This window comes from Pseudopipra pipra, chromosome 11 (assembly GCF_036250125.1).
Source record: "Pseudopipra pipra isolate bDixPip1 chromosome 11, bDixPip1.hap1, whole genome shotgun sequence".
NCBI classification, from domain to species: domain Eukaryota; kingdom Metazoa; phylum Chordata; class Aves; order Passeriformes; family Pipridae; genus Pseudopipra; species Pseudopipra pipra.
In genome coordinates, this window is record NC_087559.1 from 16,298,168 (window position 1) to 16,316,681 (window position 18,514).

The window sequence follows — 18,514 nt, forward strand, 5'->3', positions numbered from 1 at the left end:
AACATTGGTGAGCAGCAAAGGGGAAAAGCAAGAAAGAAAACCCAAAACCAATTACAAATAAGGAAACAGACTCATCACCTATTTCCCTGGAATACTCGTATTTTTCTTTTGCATCTCTTGCTATAGAAAAATATTAAAGTGCAATTAAAGAAAGCAGCATGTAATTTGCAACAGTAGTATTAGTGAAAAAAATACTTATTTCTAAGGACCTCCCTTTACCAAACCACTACTTCCACACAGTGGTACTGTGGAACAGCTTTAAAGCAGGACAGTAGAATGGAAAAGTAGATAATATAACTAAGGATTATCCCAAAGCATTTTGATTATTTTCCTAGGCAATGCTTTCTTCAAGAGTATCTTTGCAGAAGTCCCTAAGACAGAGAGGTCTGTGTTTAACTTCCCTTGTACAAGAAGTAGGATAGGGTGATACAACATTAGAAATGTTGTTAAAACGTAATTAATATCCTAAATACATTTTCTGACAACTTACCTCAAATGAAAAGAGAAATAGAATAAGAATATAAACAAGGCTATTCCATTCTGTGGATTAGTTCTGATTTTATTTCTTAATGGCAAGACTGCTTAACTCTATCAATTTGTATTTTTACTGCTGATAGAAGAAGTTGACATCACTTACAAGAGAGGCTTGAGAATCCACTTTTAGGTATTTATTTTCATAAATGATTTAGCTGCATGCTAAATCATGGTTGCACTGAATTTGCAGCTGTCCACAAAGATCCAGGCAATACTTATTTTTGATTCCTTTTCTGGTCTACACATACCTAAATGCATTTTATAAAAATTGTTTCTTTCCTTTCTTAAGCATACATCTTCCTGCTACTTAATTTTGATCTACACATTAAAATTTTAAATGCCATCTGATAAAGATTAATTTTTCTTCAGCAAAGAACTCTCTTTGAACTCTCAACGTCCAGAAAGGTTTTCTGGGCATTGCTCCACTCAGAACAGTGTCAAAAGGGCACAGACTTAAAGAATCCTCTCCCACAAGGTGTGTCCCTTCCCGGGCTGCCGTCTGACAGACACATGAGAAACACCCAGTGACCACAGAAGAGAATAGCTTAAGGGACAAAGGTGACAGCTGTACAAACATATTTTCAATGCCAGGTTTGTGCAGGACACTGAAATGTTTGGTTCTTTACCTTCTGAAGCCATCATATATAAAGCCTCCCTGAGCATTTCCAAGAAAAATCAAAGGCCCAGAGCTCCAAAATGTGACTTCACGGAAGCATCTTGTAAAACGAGCGCGTCAGATTTTGCCTGTGGCAAATTGCACAGAAACCTCTTGACGCTGCTTAAAAGGCTGGTTTGGTTTTCTGAGTTTCTACCTCTTGGCTCTTGCTTGCAAAGGGCTTGGGCAGATCTCAGTTTTAGCATCCAAATTACAAAGCACCCGTGGTGTGTTTGACACGGCTCCAGGACAGAGATGTCACCGAGGCTGCCCTGTCCTGCCCGACGGCACAGGCACCGTCCTCTGCCAGGACACAGTTTGCCACTTCCCTCCAAACTGATTCAGAGAGAAAAGCAGGAAGATGTAACCTAGAAGGGGAAGCTTTGCCTGCTGTACAGGAGAAAATAAACTCCTTACAAAAATGAAAATGGAAGGAATTAATTTAGCGCAGAAATGAGGACTCCCTTTGGTGCCTTGCTCCTCAATAATAAATAGGTGAGAAGTTAGAACCAAGTAAGGCCAGAAAAGACCCTGATTCCCTTGGCTACTTGTTCATCAGTGATGTGTGTTAACATTCTGCCTACAGCAAGACTGATTTGGAAGCCAATTGCTTGTAAGAAAAGGGATTTTTCAGCCACTTGAATAGAAACCAACCTTGTCCTCCTTTACTTCTCTTACCTTAAAGAGCTCCAGGTTGTCTGTGAACTCAACTACAGGAATCAACAGAACTGGAGCAAAAAATCCTGCTGCCTTCCACTTAAACAAGCCCAGGATGATTTGTGGGTACACAGCCAGTTTTACCAGGCTGATGGGAATGACAAGAACACACAGCACAGGACCACAGCTCTGGTTCTGCTGCAGGCTTTTCCTGATGTTTTTTTAACCAGTGCAATTCATTTCACGTAAGACTTTAGGAAAACCAAGTAGATTTGAACAGAAAACAAAGGTACACAGCAGAGCTGATCAGGAATCCCTTGATGAAATATTAAATAAGACTTTTAACCCAATGTGAAAAGAAGGAATTTTGGATGTGGATGATGGGCACTGGCCACCAGTGAGTCACTGCAGCCCACCTTGAGGCACCACCAGCAGCTTGAATCAGCCAGATGGGAAAAGACACATTTTAGTGTGTAGTGAAAGGGAAGCTCAGGCACGAAGAAGTCTCACAGAGACCTAAGGAGTTTGAATCACTGGGTTTTTTAGGTGCAAGGACACATCTGCAATATCCAATGGCCAGACCATTCTAGGCAAAGCAAGCACCTGAGCAGGCAGCAGGAAGAGAAACACTGCAGGTATAAAATTTCTTTAGGTGCAGCAGCAACTGCTGCCCAGTGTGAGCATTCACTGACACAATTTGTTCCTCACCCCAGATCAGATGTCTGAATACTCCTCATTTAGGAATGTGGTCCATTAAACGTGGTGTGACTGTTCCTCAGGTGAGAAGAAGCTTTAAGTCTTGCAAGGCTTAACATTTGGCAAATTTTCCAGATTTCTCAGCTGAAGGAATCAACAAAATATAAATATCAACTTACCTGATACTAACAGGTGTTTTCCTGTAATTGTCACATTGCTTGCATTGCACCTGAGTCACAGTATGAAAATCCCTTACCAGAAGAATCAGGTGAATAGGAGTATCCACATGAAACCAGGAACATAAAAAAAAAAAAGAAAATCAAGATTTACACCTGAGTCAGCATCAACCAGACTGAATCACTCTCAGACAAACAAGGAAGTTTGTAAACTCTCTATGACAGGTATTTCATTCGAGAATTTCCTCTTACATATAACTTGAGATATTTTAAATCAATTTTTATTGCAGAAACTGCTTAAAGGAACAATGGTGGAAAATTAAATATTCTTCAAAGGTAAGTATTATATTAATAGCATTAAGTGACAGTGTTCTCTAAATCCAGTCTCTTGACTATTGACACATATAGTGATAAAACACTTCCATTCTGGTAACCCACTGCATTGGGCAGGACTCCAGTTCTACACATTGGGAAACCTCCATTTGGCCATCACATTTTGCTACTAAGATTTAATGGCAATAAATAAAAGTAATTTTCAATGCTACTGAGTTAGTTTCATTAAAATTAATTATTTCTAATCAAACATATTAATCTCTTTTGAAGAAATGTGTCCATACACAGGAACAGAAGAAAATACAAAGCTTTCATGGCAATTTAGACAGATGGGAGAAAGAAAATATAGTTATTAATTTAGTCTGACTAAAGCTCATAAAGCATTCTGGCCAATCCTAAACACTGAAGGGAATGAATAACCAATTTCCTACTGACTTCCCCTTCAATAGGATATAGAAACCAGATGAAAACATTGGTTTTTATAATCATTGGCCTAATAAAACATTTCTGGCAGACTCTGTAGCAAATGAAGGACTATAAAAAGAATATTTTAGTCTACTTTGAAAAGTGTGTGAGTGAGAGAAGAAATGAGATTTTTAGTGACTCACTTAGATATTTGTGTAATATTAAATAAATTTTGTCTAGGCAACACTTAGGAGGAAAAAAGCTTTTGTTACTCCAAACCTTTGTCTTTTAAATGGAAGTATGAGAAATATCCATCATTCACAATCTATTATTGAAGAATCCCAGGGCTGCCACTTTCAGTACTAAGGAGTCTGAAGTAAGCAAATGGACAGGTAATGACAAGAAAAAAGGGATTTTTTTTTTTCTTTTAAAAGCCTTTGCATGTAAAAGACCAGATTTGCATCAATGATGTCCAGGCCTGTGGTGTTACTGCACAATTTTCTCCCATAAAAGAAATTACTTCCTTGCCTGGAAGAAACATTTCAAATATTCAACCAGCAAAACCCATTAAAGAAGGGCCACAAAAACAGCCACAAAAACTTTCCTGCCCCCCTTACAGTTGTTGCATCTTTTGAAATCACGGATTTCCTGAATTTACACAGGACTGGGTGAAAAGGAGACTCCTTTAGGCACAACTACAGTAAACAACATTAACAACTGAAGATTTTTTCCCTCCCAAAAACTTAGGTGTCAAGTTTAAATCATCACATGAGAACGTCAGTTGTCATTGACATGACATTTCTAGCTACCACATTGCAGGATGAAAGCAAAAAGCTGACCCAAACACGCTCAGAAGGTTCAGAAAATAAGTCCCTACCTTTCAATTTTTTTTAAATAATTCTGGTTTAGTCTTGGTTTCTAATAATTTGAACAGTAAAATTATCAGCTGTGATATTGTGCCTGTTTCAAGCAGAAATTTGTCAGTCATTTGGCAATAAGCAAATACCACAGGGAGGAGTTACATAATAAAAATATCTTCTTCCACACGTCTGTAAAGGTTCACTAAGTTTGAATGTAACATCATGAAACAGCCTCATTTTTTCCTTTGCTATTTCAAATGTATTTCTTTTGCCTTTAGTAAAGCACAAACAGAAAACAAGAGGGTCCACATGAGTGGTTAGGAAGCTAAGCATACTTTGCAAAGAACATAATAGGATTAGGGAAACAGCAGCATTTCTTGTTAAAGAGAGAGCAAGGAGACTGTACATGAGGTTGGGAGTTTACTTGAACTATTCAGGAAAAGCATCTTACAGAGCAGCAGCTGATCACACAGGCTGGGGCACAAGGGCACATAAAACATGCCCTAAGTACAAGAGAGAGCAATTCACTCCATCTCTTCTCTGCTCTACTCAAAGAAAAGAGTAATATTTCAATTATTATTGCAAACTCACTAAAGGAAAATATTTCATCCCATTCTCCGAAACCTTATTCAGCAAGCAAGGAAAAAAAAACCAGTAACAGATCATCACCAAAAATTTGTAAAAAACACAAGAGAAGGAAAGGAAGCACAATAACATGGATGCAAAAGCATTTTCACACTTAAATGAGATTTAAACTTGTGATTCATTAACATATGCACTCCACAAGGACAACTTATCTCAAGACATCTGACTACTTTGGCACCCTTTATATGGGACATAAATACAATTCCTTGTCCTACACTGCTGCTGTCAAAGACAAACTTGGTGTAGTTTTGGGTTTTGTTCTTCCCCCCCTGCAGTTACATTTTCAACAACTACATAAGGCAGCTTTCACTTCATGGAAAGAAAGCAACAGAATTCTTGTAAACATAAATCATTCTGTGAGACAAAGATAAGCAGCTTCTTCTTCACGATGGAAATCATTATGATTTTGCAATTGATGATTTGTAAAGTTACAAGCCAAGTGATGAAACCTGACACCCCGGACAAGCACCAGATCCTGACAGAGAAAACAAGTTTCAACAGCTATGGAACTGAATTCCTCACTATATTTCCCTTTGCTGTCCAACCTCCTTGTAGATAAAAGCACTAAATGCATTGCAATGTCTGCCTGAGCATCACTGTCTTACACCATTTTCTACAGAGCATCTCACTTTAGGTGTTTCCCTTACAATGCAAATAAACAACAAAAACAGGTCACTAACACATGACCTTTTGTCTTGAGATGTTTGCCTTCACCAAGAGCTGCATTCCTTCAAATCCCCTGGGGACTATTTACATGAATGATTTTGCATCTGAAGGTCCTTACCTGTACTTTCACCTTTGAGCTAATAAAACACCATCTTTTGGAGTGAGTTACTCCTGGTTCCAGCACTAGGAAATGAAGTTTGCTGCAGAAGCAAATGGTGATACAGTTCACTGTCCTCTGTTCTAGCTGCTCTTTATCTTGGTTTTCCCCAGTGAAGAATGGTTTTTTTCCTCACTGAGAAATGAATGACCTTGAAAGCTAAGCCTGATCACAAACTTCAAGCTCTTCATCTGAGTGCTCTGCAAGGTTGTGAAAAATGGAACTTAAATACTGAAATAGAAGTAAAATCCCTTCTTAAAAAGGTGTGCTTTTCAGACCCTCTCCTATCTCATGTAGCTGATGGATTCAAAGCCTGGAAACCCTGGTATTTCAGGACCTCACTTAACACTGACTGACTTCCATCAGAACTTGTTTTGGGACAGTAAGTGGTCCAGGACACAGTTTGAAATTACCAAAGTTATAAGTGACAGATCATTTATTAGGGCTAAGTTGAGGACAAAGCCACAAGAGTGTAGAGATATGAACACCCTCTCCATTCTTGCACTCTATACAACATTTAACAGATTTCACTAATAAAAACAGATTATAACCTTTATAAATAAATATATATAGTCCTATTAATGAAAATTCAATCAGAAAATGTCAAGATATTTTGTGCTACATACACAAAGGTACTCCATATGTAGCAAACTATACTGAAATGCCAGTTTACTGGCAACTAGACATAGCATGTCCTGCAAGCAGGGGCTCTATGGATGAACACTTCTGAACAGCAGCAGCTCAAAAGTTGAGCACTTCCAAGCCATTGCAGACCCCAATGTGGTTTCTTCATCTTTGCAGTTCATTCCACTTGCCCTGCAGCTGAACTTAATCTATTAATACATAACAGTAAGGAAAGATTTCCTCTGGAGACAGCAATGCACTTAAAACAATAGGCAGCTGGTATTATTTTCATCTTACAGAGAAAGCAAGTGATCATGTAACAGCTCTCCTGGACTCCAGATACCTCATCCTTTAAAGCACATTTTGTTTTATTTGGCTCACAGAAAACAATTTCTCCCAAATCAGGCACAATGTTGGTGCCACCAGCACCTTCCTCATCTGCAGTGTTAAATAAAACATGAATCAGAACCTCAAAGAACAACAGCTGCTTCTCTTAGATATGTTCTCAAGTACCAAAAATTTCTATAGAACAAGGTATGAAGATGTACAAAACCAGCACAAGAACGCCAGTTAAACTACTACTATGGTCAAGTCAATAAACAGTCTCAATAATCCTACAAATGTCAAGTTGGTTAGAAACACACACTTCTAGAGCTACTGGTCAGAGTCTGGAGAAAATATTCTGTTGAATAGTGTGTTAAAAATATTCTTTTATAGAATAAGCTAATGTGTTAAAAATATTCTTTTATAGAGAGGTTTGGGGCTTGATGTGGGTGTATTAGTCAGCTACAACCAGTCCTAGGGGATAACAGCACAAGCCATTCCTCTCAACATTTTAGCTGCACCATTATTCTCACACTGATATGACACTCTCCTGTCACCCCTACAATCCCACCCCCCTGATTTATCTCTGGGCACCAATATATGCTTAGATAAAAACACCCACCACCTTCAGCAAACAGGACCACTTCCTCCTTGCTGTGCTAACAGGATATTGAGCTGGAGAGCTGAGAAAAGATGAGCCCAACCTTTCCCATCTATTCCATGGGGCAACTGAGAGACTTCTTTCTGCCAGCTCGTGCCAGAAAGATGACAATGAGACTTACCCTCGACACCAGCACACACATTAATTGGAATTGTAAAGCAAAATGCAGTGGTGCCCAGCTCAGAGCTGCACTGGAGCTCAAACAGGCAGCTCACCTGCTCCTCTGGATCACAGCAAAACTTGCAGCAGCTTGCAGAGTAAAACTTGAAACTGGGGAAGTGAGGTACAGTTTTATACACCCACACCTGAAAGTCATAACCATCATTAGGGCTCATTCACGGGGATCTGGAAATATGGCAGATTTTCAATAGAAATCTCCATAAAATTAGGGTGCCTCTGTGCTCTGCTATAATAAGATCTTAAAAATAACCCTTTGAAGACTCCCTGTAAAGTAAATTTATCAGTCTATATTAGCTTCCCTTCACAATAATATTATATCATAGATGTCACTAAAATCTAATCAGCTGTATGAACACCCACATTACATGTTTCAATATCACTGATTTATCTAATTTTTCAGAAAAATGTACTTGCTACTGCAACTTGAGCCAAGACTTGTAGACCAAGTGATATTTCCAGGATCTGAACAACAGCTTTGTACTCACAAGAAACAAAAAAAGCAAAATGATCTGGAATGACTCTCTGTCAATCACGAGTTGAGATTTAAAATTATAATTGCAAGTTGTCAAGTGAAAAGAGTTTTAGCCCAGAATTTCTTTAAGTCTTTCTGTTGAGGGGATTTTTGTTTGAGTTTTTAAATGTTTTCATGTTCCTGAACTATCTTCAATGAAGATAGTTTAATGAAACTGCAAAGAAGAAAGTAGAGTACATTCCCTGGCAAAAAATCACAACCTGGCAGGACTCAATTTATTGAGGTTTTTTTCAACTGCTGTATTATAAAGGTGATATTAAAGTGCTAATTATTCCTGATGCCCAAAGAAGCATCCCTCAGTCTGCAGAGATACAGAAAAGCTAAAAGAGCTACCAGTCAGATTGTGCTAAGTAAAACAACATTCCAGTTGACCTTCTCATAGTCATCAGTGATTCACTTTTCTCCAGAACTCAGAATCAAATAATTTTTCCCCCCTTCCAGTATCATCAAAAACACATTTCTGGGCCAGTTTTATGAGCTCCCTTAGAAGCCCCTATGCAAGATGTGCCAAAAGAATTTAAGCTGTTAAAAAAGATTCTGCTTTTATCCAGTAATTTAATACATACAGTGAAGTAAATTAGAACATCCTAGCAGATACCATTATCACTTTTCCTTTCAATTTTGTTACAGCTCAACATAACAAAACAGCCAGAATTCTTGTTCTGTGCCCCTACATGATATTACAGACAACTCATTACTACTTTCATAAAACAAATAAATCCTTTGTATGTATTTCAAAGACACAAGTTTCAGAGCGTATCAAGTAATTTCTGTTGACAAATAATGTGGTGAAATGCCAAGTTCCCTGTTAACAACTTCACAAATTAATGAATTGTGTCACACTGACCAGAAAAATACTATCATCTAAAACTATTTTACATAGTTTGATGTAATATCCTGAAGAGAGAAGCCTCTCAAAACCATCACACGTTATTGCTTTAAAAATCTGCAATTACATATTTTTTTGACTATGTAGTTCACATCAGGTAAACACAGGTTAAAAGCATACCAAATATTCTCAGCATGCACACTGAATACTGTTCTAAAATTACAATAATAGCAGGAAATTTGTTCAAAGTTACCCAAACCATCTGTTATTGATTAAAACCAGCCCTGCCCCTCCAATATCCCAATCACTCAGAACACTTCCAGAATTTCTGCCAATCTGTAATTTTAAAATAGACAGGAAAAAAAAGTCATTTTGAAAATCTCAAACACATCACCACAGCTCTTTGGTGCAATAAATGTGACTTCATCTCAAGAAGGAGATGTAGCACTTCCTGTCATATGTAGACCCCCTGACCCAAATTAAAATATACACAGGCTCAGTATTCTGGACAAATAAAAGATGTTTAAATGAGCGCCTATTAGACAAGAGGTGAACCACAAGTTCAACATACAGAGACCACAGTGAACACCAGAACTCCTAAGAGCTACAGGCAGTGGCTTAGGCATATACTTAGTCCCATGTTTTACAATAACCTGCCAACTTTTTTATGCCTTGGCATTTGCTGCACGCTGTTAATCTTCTGAATGATGGTGCATGCAAGTAGGTGGAATATATAGTTCCAGGGGAATTCCATCAGAACTCATCCTAAATGAATCTTACCACCTACTATACCATCAAGTTCCTGTTGTGCCCACAGATTAGTTCACTCAATTATTTAACTTGTTTCTTATTAAAGCATTGGAACTCTGAAAATGTACATTTTCTAAAACTTGAAAGGCACTCACGAGGAATTAATTTGAAAAGAATCAGCCATTCTTGCATTTGCAGTTCTGATGACTGTATTCACGTGCTTCTATTTTTATTAGGGTATTTTGTAAGTTACTCGTTACTTGCACACCTTCCCTGATTAAATGAAGGATTGATAATTCAAATCACAACTTTATGAAAAATAATATGGTCCAAGCATCGCAGTATTAGAATAATATATTTACATTCAAAAAACATGCCTCAGAGCACACAAAATTTCTTTTCTGAATATCTTGACATTCCCTCTTCAGCTTTGGTATGGAAGGAAAATAAACCCAAAAAAACCAAACAAAAAAACCCAAAACAAAACAGTGACAATTTTCATATATTGATTAAAACAAAATTCACCCAGGCCTTGCTAGAGATCACTCAGGACTGATTCCTTCAATTAGTTCAAGACCATTTTGGCACAATAGTAGTTCTTTAACAACTGACTTACAGATTAATATGGCAATGAAAAAAAAAGAGCTATTCCCAGGAGACTTCATTTCTCCTGAAAACTCTCAGGCTGAGATTAAAGTAATGAAACATGAAAAAGAGACACACAAGCCCCACCCCTCCCACCCACCCCCCATTCTGGCAATACTCATCAGCTCCAGAGGCAGAATGTCTAGCAGGAATTCAGGAGTTAAATACTTTCACTTTGACAGGAACATCTGTTTAAGCCATCTGCACATTTCCCTCGTGGCCATTTGTCCACAAGAAGCTGGGCCAAAGCTAAAGGTATTTTGTATATCAAGAAATACCTGTAAAAGAAGGAGAAAAGAAGAACAGAGTAAAAGGAAAAGACAAGGAAGAAAGGGAGGAGAAGCATAGAAACAATAGCAGCAGAAGGAATATCCAACAGAAGGATATTCCCAAGATGACAAAACCAGCAGAAGTCGTCTCAGAGAAGAAAATGAGAAAGTAAAGAATAAATGGATCCAAGATGGAAGATTCAGACCCATGTGCGAACAAAGTGAGTTGAAAGCACATGACTCTGCCTGGGGTCAGACCTCAGGGCTTGAGTGTCCTTTTGATTATTATTTCCTGGAAACAAAATATGTTTGAGTTCAGATCAGGATGACATTAAAGGCTTTTGCTGTGTTTTTATAATTCCATAACTCACTGCAATATCACCAGTCTATCAAACAAGTCCTCAGTTTCAAAAGGTGAATTCTTGGTACACTCAAGACAAGAATTAGGATTCAAAGAGTGAAATCTTTTCAATGTGAGGTAGAAGGTGGACGTGACCATTTTCTCAACAAGTGTTTTTAAATTCAAGACTGAAGTGTTTCTGAACGGGAACAGCACTTCAAAATCCTCTCTTCCTCCTATCTCCACATATCTGGAGTCAGAATTCACTTCATGAGAAAAGCAAGCTGGATCCTGAAAACATTTACTATTTAGGGTAAGTCTGGTGTTTACAGCTGGATGAATGAAATGCAGCAGTCAGCCCTCTGAGCAGCTCAGAGACCCACACCCAGGGGCACACAAAGGCATTGAACTTCAAAGAAAGGACTGCAGTGTATATGTTCTAGTTTACATGCATGGCTCTACTTTAGGATACATTTACATACATCAGACTTAAAATTCAGGGATATTTGCAGGTGCCCAAAAAGTAATGGACCAAATGCAATTGAACCCCCTGAGCTCTACGTGTGACTAAAATCCAGTTTAATGGAATCATCCAGAGCCATCACAACTGCTCCAAGTGCCCAAAGGGAGACATTTTGCTGCCTTCCTCCTGTTGTGTTCTCCACTGATCCCACACTTCCCCCAAGCACAGAAACCCTTCATTAAGTCGATGTTGTTCAGTAAAGAGGCAGAAAACTGGCCATGTTTGTTTGGGGTTTGGATGGGGGGGTGGTTTCTGGGATAGCTTGCTGACATTTTGATGAGTCAAAGCAAAGCACGAAGCATTCCAGCAAACATCAAAGCTGGCACAAGGTACTCGCTGAGAACACGTAGGCAGGAAGACAGGAACAAGGAGATGGGGGATGAGATGATTCCCTGTTTCAGCAGCTGTGAGCTGTTAAGTGTGTTCACCATGTGTTAAGAACCATGCAGATAGTGGGCAGATATTTAGCAGATTTTTCCTTTTACTTCACAGCCACCTTAAGATAGTAAAGTACCCAAAACAGAAAACAGCACCTACATGAGTTAAGAATCACCTCACCCTCACCTCCAAGTTCTGTGTAAGAAGGAGGTGTGCACACAGAAATAACTCTGGACAAACTTTCTGGCTATTCTCAGTTACACTGAATGAAACTGATATTATCCATATTTGTCATCAAACTACTCGAGTTCTCTGTAGTCAGAGAAAAAAACAGATTTTTTTTTTTTTTTGAGACTTAAGTAAACATTCTAAGCATTTGCTTTAAGAAACATACTTTCCCTGTAGCTAATGCAGAGAAACATGGTTCTCCATAGGGCACCTTGGAACAGGAATCTGGGTCAGGTGCTCTGAGTTGCTGGCAGAAGAACATTGCTTTCCAAAGAAGCCTAAGAAGGAACACTTTAAATTATCTGTATGTTTGGGAAGAGAGATCCCACAAAATCTGAAAAGGAAATTACTAAATTACATTATCTCTTTGCAATTCAGTGGAACTTCTTTCCCAGATAAATAAAGACTAAAACAGTACATCTAGATTTTGATCTGCACTTCCCTAAAGGACAGCTATAAATACATGGATTTGACCCAGGACCATCACTAATTTAATTTTTTTTCTTTTTCACAACTAGTGACAACTGCTACTTCTTTTACAGAGTGCATTCACCTACATTTAAACAAAGAATATAAGGCCTTCAGTTGACATCGACCTGGATTTGCCCTACTGCTATAAAGGAAGAGATATGTGTTATATCTCCTGAGGAGGAGGATATAAAACCATTAACAGAGAATAAACAATGGTTCTGAAAACCTTAAATTGCTTGGGAGTGGCTTGGAATCTATACTTTTTCCTAAAAGCTTGAGCAGAATAAAAACTTATTTAACTAGACCAGGAATTACTTTCTCTCCTCTACTCTGGGCCTATCTGGAAACAGGATGTTTGGATAAACTTAAAAAAAATACTATTGCCTCTTCTCTCACCTCTTTCTCCTCCAAATGATTTATATCCCTGGCATCCTCTGTATAACCAGCTAACAAAAGCTTCCCCACAGTTCTAAATCTGCATGTAGAACATATAGTTTCCTACAGCTGAAAGCAATGTTAAAAGAAATTGCCTCCAAACCCATTCCTAAAATTTTTGCTGAGTGAAAATAGTTGGAAACATGGCAAACCTGTCCCTCCAGAAATTTCATTCTTGACTTCAAGCAAATCAAAACCAATGGAGGAGTGTGGCCAATAAAGAAAAACAGCACCTATTTGACCTTAGCAATAAAATTTACTGTACAGCCAGTTAATATTTGAACATCTGAATCGTTCTTCTGTTTATCTTTTTGTCACCAAAAAACACAGGCACCTTTTTAACCATGAGGATGACAAGCAGTGCATCATATTTAATATCAGGCCGACTAGACAAAAAACCCAAAAATCTGTGGTGATCTAGGACATTATGCCTACTAAAACATCCTATATATTCAGGTGTGTAATAGAACATCCAGGCATGAATGATCATATATATTCAGGTATGCTGTAGAATGTAAAATATGCAAATCATTAACTATTCAATTATATGTAAAATTATGTAAACTGCAAAATATTTACTTATACAGAAAATAATTAGTTTGCATAAATAAAACAGATCATAGGTCAGCTGACTTAAATTGTATATACTTAAACATGTTTCCAAGTGGCATTACCTTCAAAGATATACAGAGACAGATCAACACTAACCAGAAATCTGGGTGTGACCCCATAAAAACTTTCCAGATGAGGAAGAGCAAAGCCACACACCAGAACTCAGCAGACACGAGACACCACTATCACCTGTATCAAAAAGCAGCAGCTCTACAGACTCTTTTAAACAGAATTTTATCATCCCCCAAATTAACATTTTTTGACAAGTGACATAACAGCTTGCTGAGTAAAATCAATGTCCCAGTTGCAAAGAGGTCAGACATAGCTGATTTTATTCAGGAGATGTGTCTGCATTACTGGCTCTAGTACTTCTAACAACATTACCCTGTCTTCAGATATACATGTGCAAAGTAGCTGTGCTGCAGATGGACTTTTCAACTCTGCTGTTAGCAGCCTCAGTGTATTTTTGTACAGCCAAGTCCTCAGGGAAATAATTGGTTTTTAGCATATTACTAAAGAGTAAATAGTCTCAGTGTCTTTATTATTTCACCAGCTTTTAAACAGCAATATCAAATCCTACCCTCCACCCTGATACCAACAGCACAAGTAGGACTCTGTTTCACCCATTATTTGGCAAGCTCTATGCAGAACTACTATTTCCCCAAATACTATCTCTAACCACCATGCAGTGTGGGGAAGAGAGGCATGTTGCCATCTCTCTCTGAAGCTGCATGACTCAACATCTCTGCTGTGACTCCAAAAGTCAACTACCCCAAACTCTCCGTGTGGTTCCTCAAAACTGTGACGTTCCTGGGGCAGGTGACTCCAAGCCTCCACCCTCCTCCTGTGCAAACACACACAGCCTGTAGTTTCATTATTGCTGTTTGCTTTCATTTTAAAGGTTCACTAGGATTGATTTTGCACACTAGGTTGTTTCACTGATACCATGTTTGGCTTTTGATAGCAGCACTGGCTGTACCAATAAAAATAAATCCTAGTAAATGACTACTATAACATAATAATGGTCTAAACAATATGTGCCCGAGTACAGGCAAGAAGAGCAAACCCAGCATTATTAATCATAACTTGAATAAGGAAAAATACCCAATCCTACAGCCCAAATAGAAAAGGATACTTGAGAATTAAATGTCAGGTAGTAGCACTAGCTGCCAAAAGTTGTCCATCTGCAGTATCAAACTGTGCTTTAAAATGATACAACTGACCAAGGAAATTAGGATTCAATTACTGCCATATCCTTGCACCAGGTCATAACAGGACATGTTCTTCTTTCTGCAAACAAAGCCTTGTTCTAGTCACAGCATCAGACTGATCCATGCAATTGTTTGCACAGTCTGATAGTATAGCTAAAGCATTTTAAGCAGACAAAAAACCAACTCCCCACACTAATGCCACTGCAGTTTGCATTTCTGGATAACCATTAACACCAATAAAACCTTTAGTCAATATCTTCTTACCATCTGACAATAATCTGAAAAATAACACTGGTGGTTGCCCTAGGGATGGGGTGGTCCACATTCTACAGCTCTTATTGCTGTGCCTGGCATATCCTGCTCCTTCACTGGGGGGAGAGCAGGACACAGCACTCCTGCCCCTCTCTGCTGAGGTTAAATTGTGGCAGGGCAGAGAGCAGCCACACTCTGCTGATACCTGACACCTTTGAAACATCACTTTTAAAGCAGAAGCACCTGTATACCTCAGGTGATTGCATGGTAGCTGCTGAGATTCTTCATTCCTCTCAGGTGAGCAGCAAAAGCCTAAAGTACCAGCTGAAGTCATGTGATGGAGTAAATTCATTGACTTGATGGCCTTCAGCTTGTTCTTGTTGATTGATGAGACAACTTCAGCTGCTAATCAAAAGAGATTTGGGAAAAAACAACTAAAACCTCCCCTTGCCCAAGCCAGTGCACAGCAGTGTGAGTTGTTTCTCTCTATACTGCCTCTGTTCTGTGCACAGACACAAGCTTAATCTCCTGGTGTTAAATGAACACCAAAAATTAAATGGAATTTTTTCAGAAGAGAGCTTAAAAACCAACCAAGAAATCAGACAATGTGTTCTTTCACAGTACAGTTTTCTTCAGTGCTCACAGGAATATAAAACCAACTATGAATAGGACTGTGGTGAGCAAGAAAATTGCATCAATTCATACACTTCCTTGTTCTCTCATCTCTATTAACTCTGCAAAGCAAAGCTATCACAAGGGGAAGTAGAACACTTACATTGCTCAAAATCCACACTGGCAGCTGGCATGTTGAAACCCAATGTAAGGGCATGTGTGCAAGAAACACCATAAACCCCCTTTTATTAAAACTGAAATTCTTCTGAAAAAAATAGGTGAAACCAGCTACAGTCTCAAATGTTCAAAATGCAGGAATCAGTCTCCTACCCTGAACAACAGAAGGCAGCAGGGGGGTATTTGTAAGATCTTGAGAGATTTTGAGTTCCTTTTACCTGTAGCCCAGATATTGAAAAATCTTTTAGGAACTCCGAGATTACAAGTGCATGTATCTTCTACAAAAACACGAAAAAGAGATTTTATTTAAGAAAGAGGATTTTAATGCAGTTACTTTCTCAAGGGACTAGGGCTTTAAAAGCACCAAACATCACAAGAACTGACAATGCTCTAAGCAGGCATCTCAGCAAAACTGTCAGGAAACTATTTACCTGTCTAGTTTATAAATGAATCATACATAAAAGTTCTTTCAAATGAGCAAAACTGCAGAGTGGTTGGGACATAAGCTTATCTCACTTTTAATCTTAAATTCTTAAGACTCATATCTGATAACAAAAAAAACCTCTGCAGTAACTTACTTATACAAATGTAGAAATTCTCACGACTGCATCTGACATCAGGATCTTCCTCAGCAGAGCTCACACATCTCATCCTTCAGGATAAACAAAATAAGCCCATCATTTATTTAGACTAAGCACAGAACATTATGCAAGTGCAAGTTCTAAAACACAATGAATTAAGCACAGACAGGATAGCTTCTCCTCGGTGTAGTGCCTAACCACAGTCAACCACCAGCAGACAGTCCTGACTCAACTACAGCTCTGCACAGGCACGTGCAACATCCACAGAAGCAAACCCTTAAAAAGTATGAAAAAACAACTCAGCTCCAAGTTACAAAAACTGGCAGGTGGACTAATACAAAGGAGAAACCCATCCTTAGTCAACATAAAAAGACTGCAAAGATAAGCAGTAGAAATTAATGCATATCATTATCAAAAGAATCTCCAAAGTTACAAGACTTCAGAAAAAGCTGGTTAATTCCAGTTTCTCTTGGGCAGCAGTCCAAATGTTTATGGCAGCCAGACCTTCACATTACCAAATTCAGTATCTGTGTCATTGCTAATCCATAAAGAGCACGTTTCCTTCATGGAGAAACGTATGAAAAACTGGAGGAAAAGCATGACAGAGAACAGAAGTCTCTCACCTCAGCCTTAAGGAAAAGCAGAATAAGTGACAATACACAATGTTCAAAACACTTCAAAAAGTGAATTTACACAATAGACCACAGACCCCTGTAGAAGGCAATGGGTGGAAACTCCCATCATGACCAGACTCTTCACACCTCCCACTGCTATCAGAAAAGAGGAAATGAGAGCAGGCATTCGGTGGTTAGGCTTGGGACTGAGGGACCAGTGAAGTCCTGTTACAAGGTGGGACTGTGAAAAATTACTTTTGCAAAAGTAATCATTTTTGCATAAATCAAGTATCTGCCATAGAATTAAAATCAGGTTTGTTTGCTCAAGGTAACAGGTACTGCAGATACAGCTTCAGCTCAGAAGAAGTGATTACAGACTTGTGGAAAGTTGTTTTGTACCAGTCTGGCTCTGAAATCTTCAGGGAGCAAGTTCTTAACTTCCACTAGAATTTTTTCATTTATATTTGTAGAAAGTTTTTTTTTAATCCACGCACGTCGAGTGTTCAAAGTCACACATCACCCTTTACTGCCATCATGTCATATGGCAAAAGTTAAGTGGCCCCAGGTAAAACAGGCTTTCTGGTTGGGGAAAATACAAGAGAAAATCAAACTAGCAGGGCCTCCTGCAGCTGATCTCCCCCTTAGAGATCCCCTGTAACAAAGCAATGCTTTGCCATTGATTTGGGAGTTATGAGGTTGTCTGTCCAGCTACCCAAGAGATGAAATGTTTCAACCCAACTTGAGACTGTTTTCTTTTTTTACAAAATATGTAAAGGCACATTTCAGAAAAATGGATCACAGACAGTAATGTCCACATCCCTGTGCCCTTGTCCCTCTCCACATCCCTGTTTTTGTGACTGACCTTTCACTTTCCAATAGTTACCCTGTAATCCTATGAAATCCAGCATTCCTTACTATTTACCTAGAAGCTGACAGAAAGAACTGCTAAAAGCTTTTCACTAAGAACTGATTTTCGTCCCCTTCTCAACCCCACTGCCTGTAAAATGTGTTAATAAAGCCTTCTGAGCTGCATTAGAACCTATTCTGATGAAAGACAATCTCCAGCTGTAAGAGCATTACCACGCTTTTTGCACGGCTGAGTTGTAAAAGCAAAATTACAGAAAATAGACATCAAAAAAGTCTCAGTACCAGGAAACACCTCAAATTTCTAAAGACACATTACTGTAATAGTTGAGAAGATCCTCCATTTCATTTCCTGTGGATCAAATTTGTACATGTTTACTCAGCCCTAATTCAACTTGAACCCATTGACTGAACAAAGGCATAAGAGGCAAAGCACTTTAGGCCTTGAAAAATTTTCCACAGTCCAAATGAGAAAAGACTATTTGTTTAAGAAAGACTTGAAATAAAGTGGTGCTCTAAATAATTGAAATGCAGCAATAGTTAACAAATGGCTTGCTGCAATGTTATATGGTAGGGTCACAAATGAAAATGGACTGTCTCTGACCACTTACATGCCAT

General features: G+C 38.5%; 1 long non-coding RNA gene across 2 annotated transcripts in view; it reads right to left on the minus strand.

Annotated features, from left to right (window-relative positions):
- Positions 1-15,220, minus strand: part of LOC135420403 (uncharacterized) — a 35,282-nt gene extending 20,062 nt beyond the window's left edge. For both annotated transcript variants that reach the window (XR_010433512.1, XR_010433511.1), the window contains exons 1-2: positions 15,069-15,220; positions 2,722-2,793 (exon numbers count right to left, since the gene is read on the minus strand). This is a non-coding gene — a long non-coding RNA (uncharacterized LOC135420403). The remainder of the gene's footprint in view (positions 1-2,721; positions 2,794-15,068) is intronic.
- Between the last annotated feature and the right edge of the window lie 3,294 nt (positions 15,221-18,514).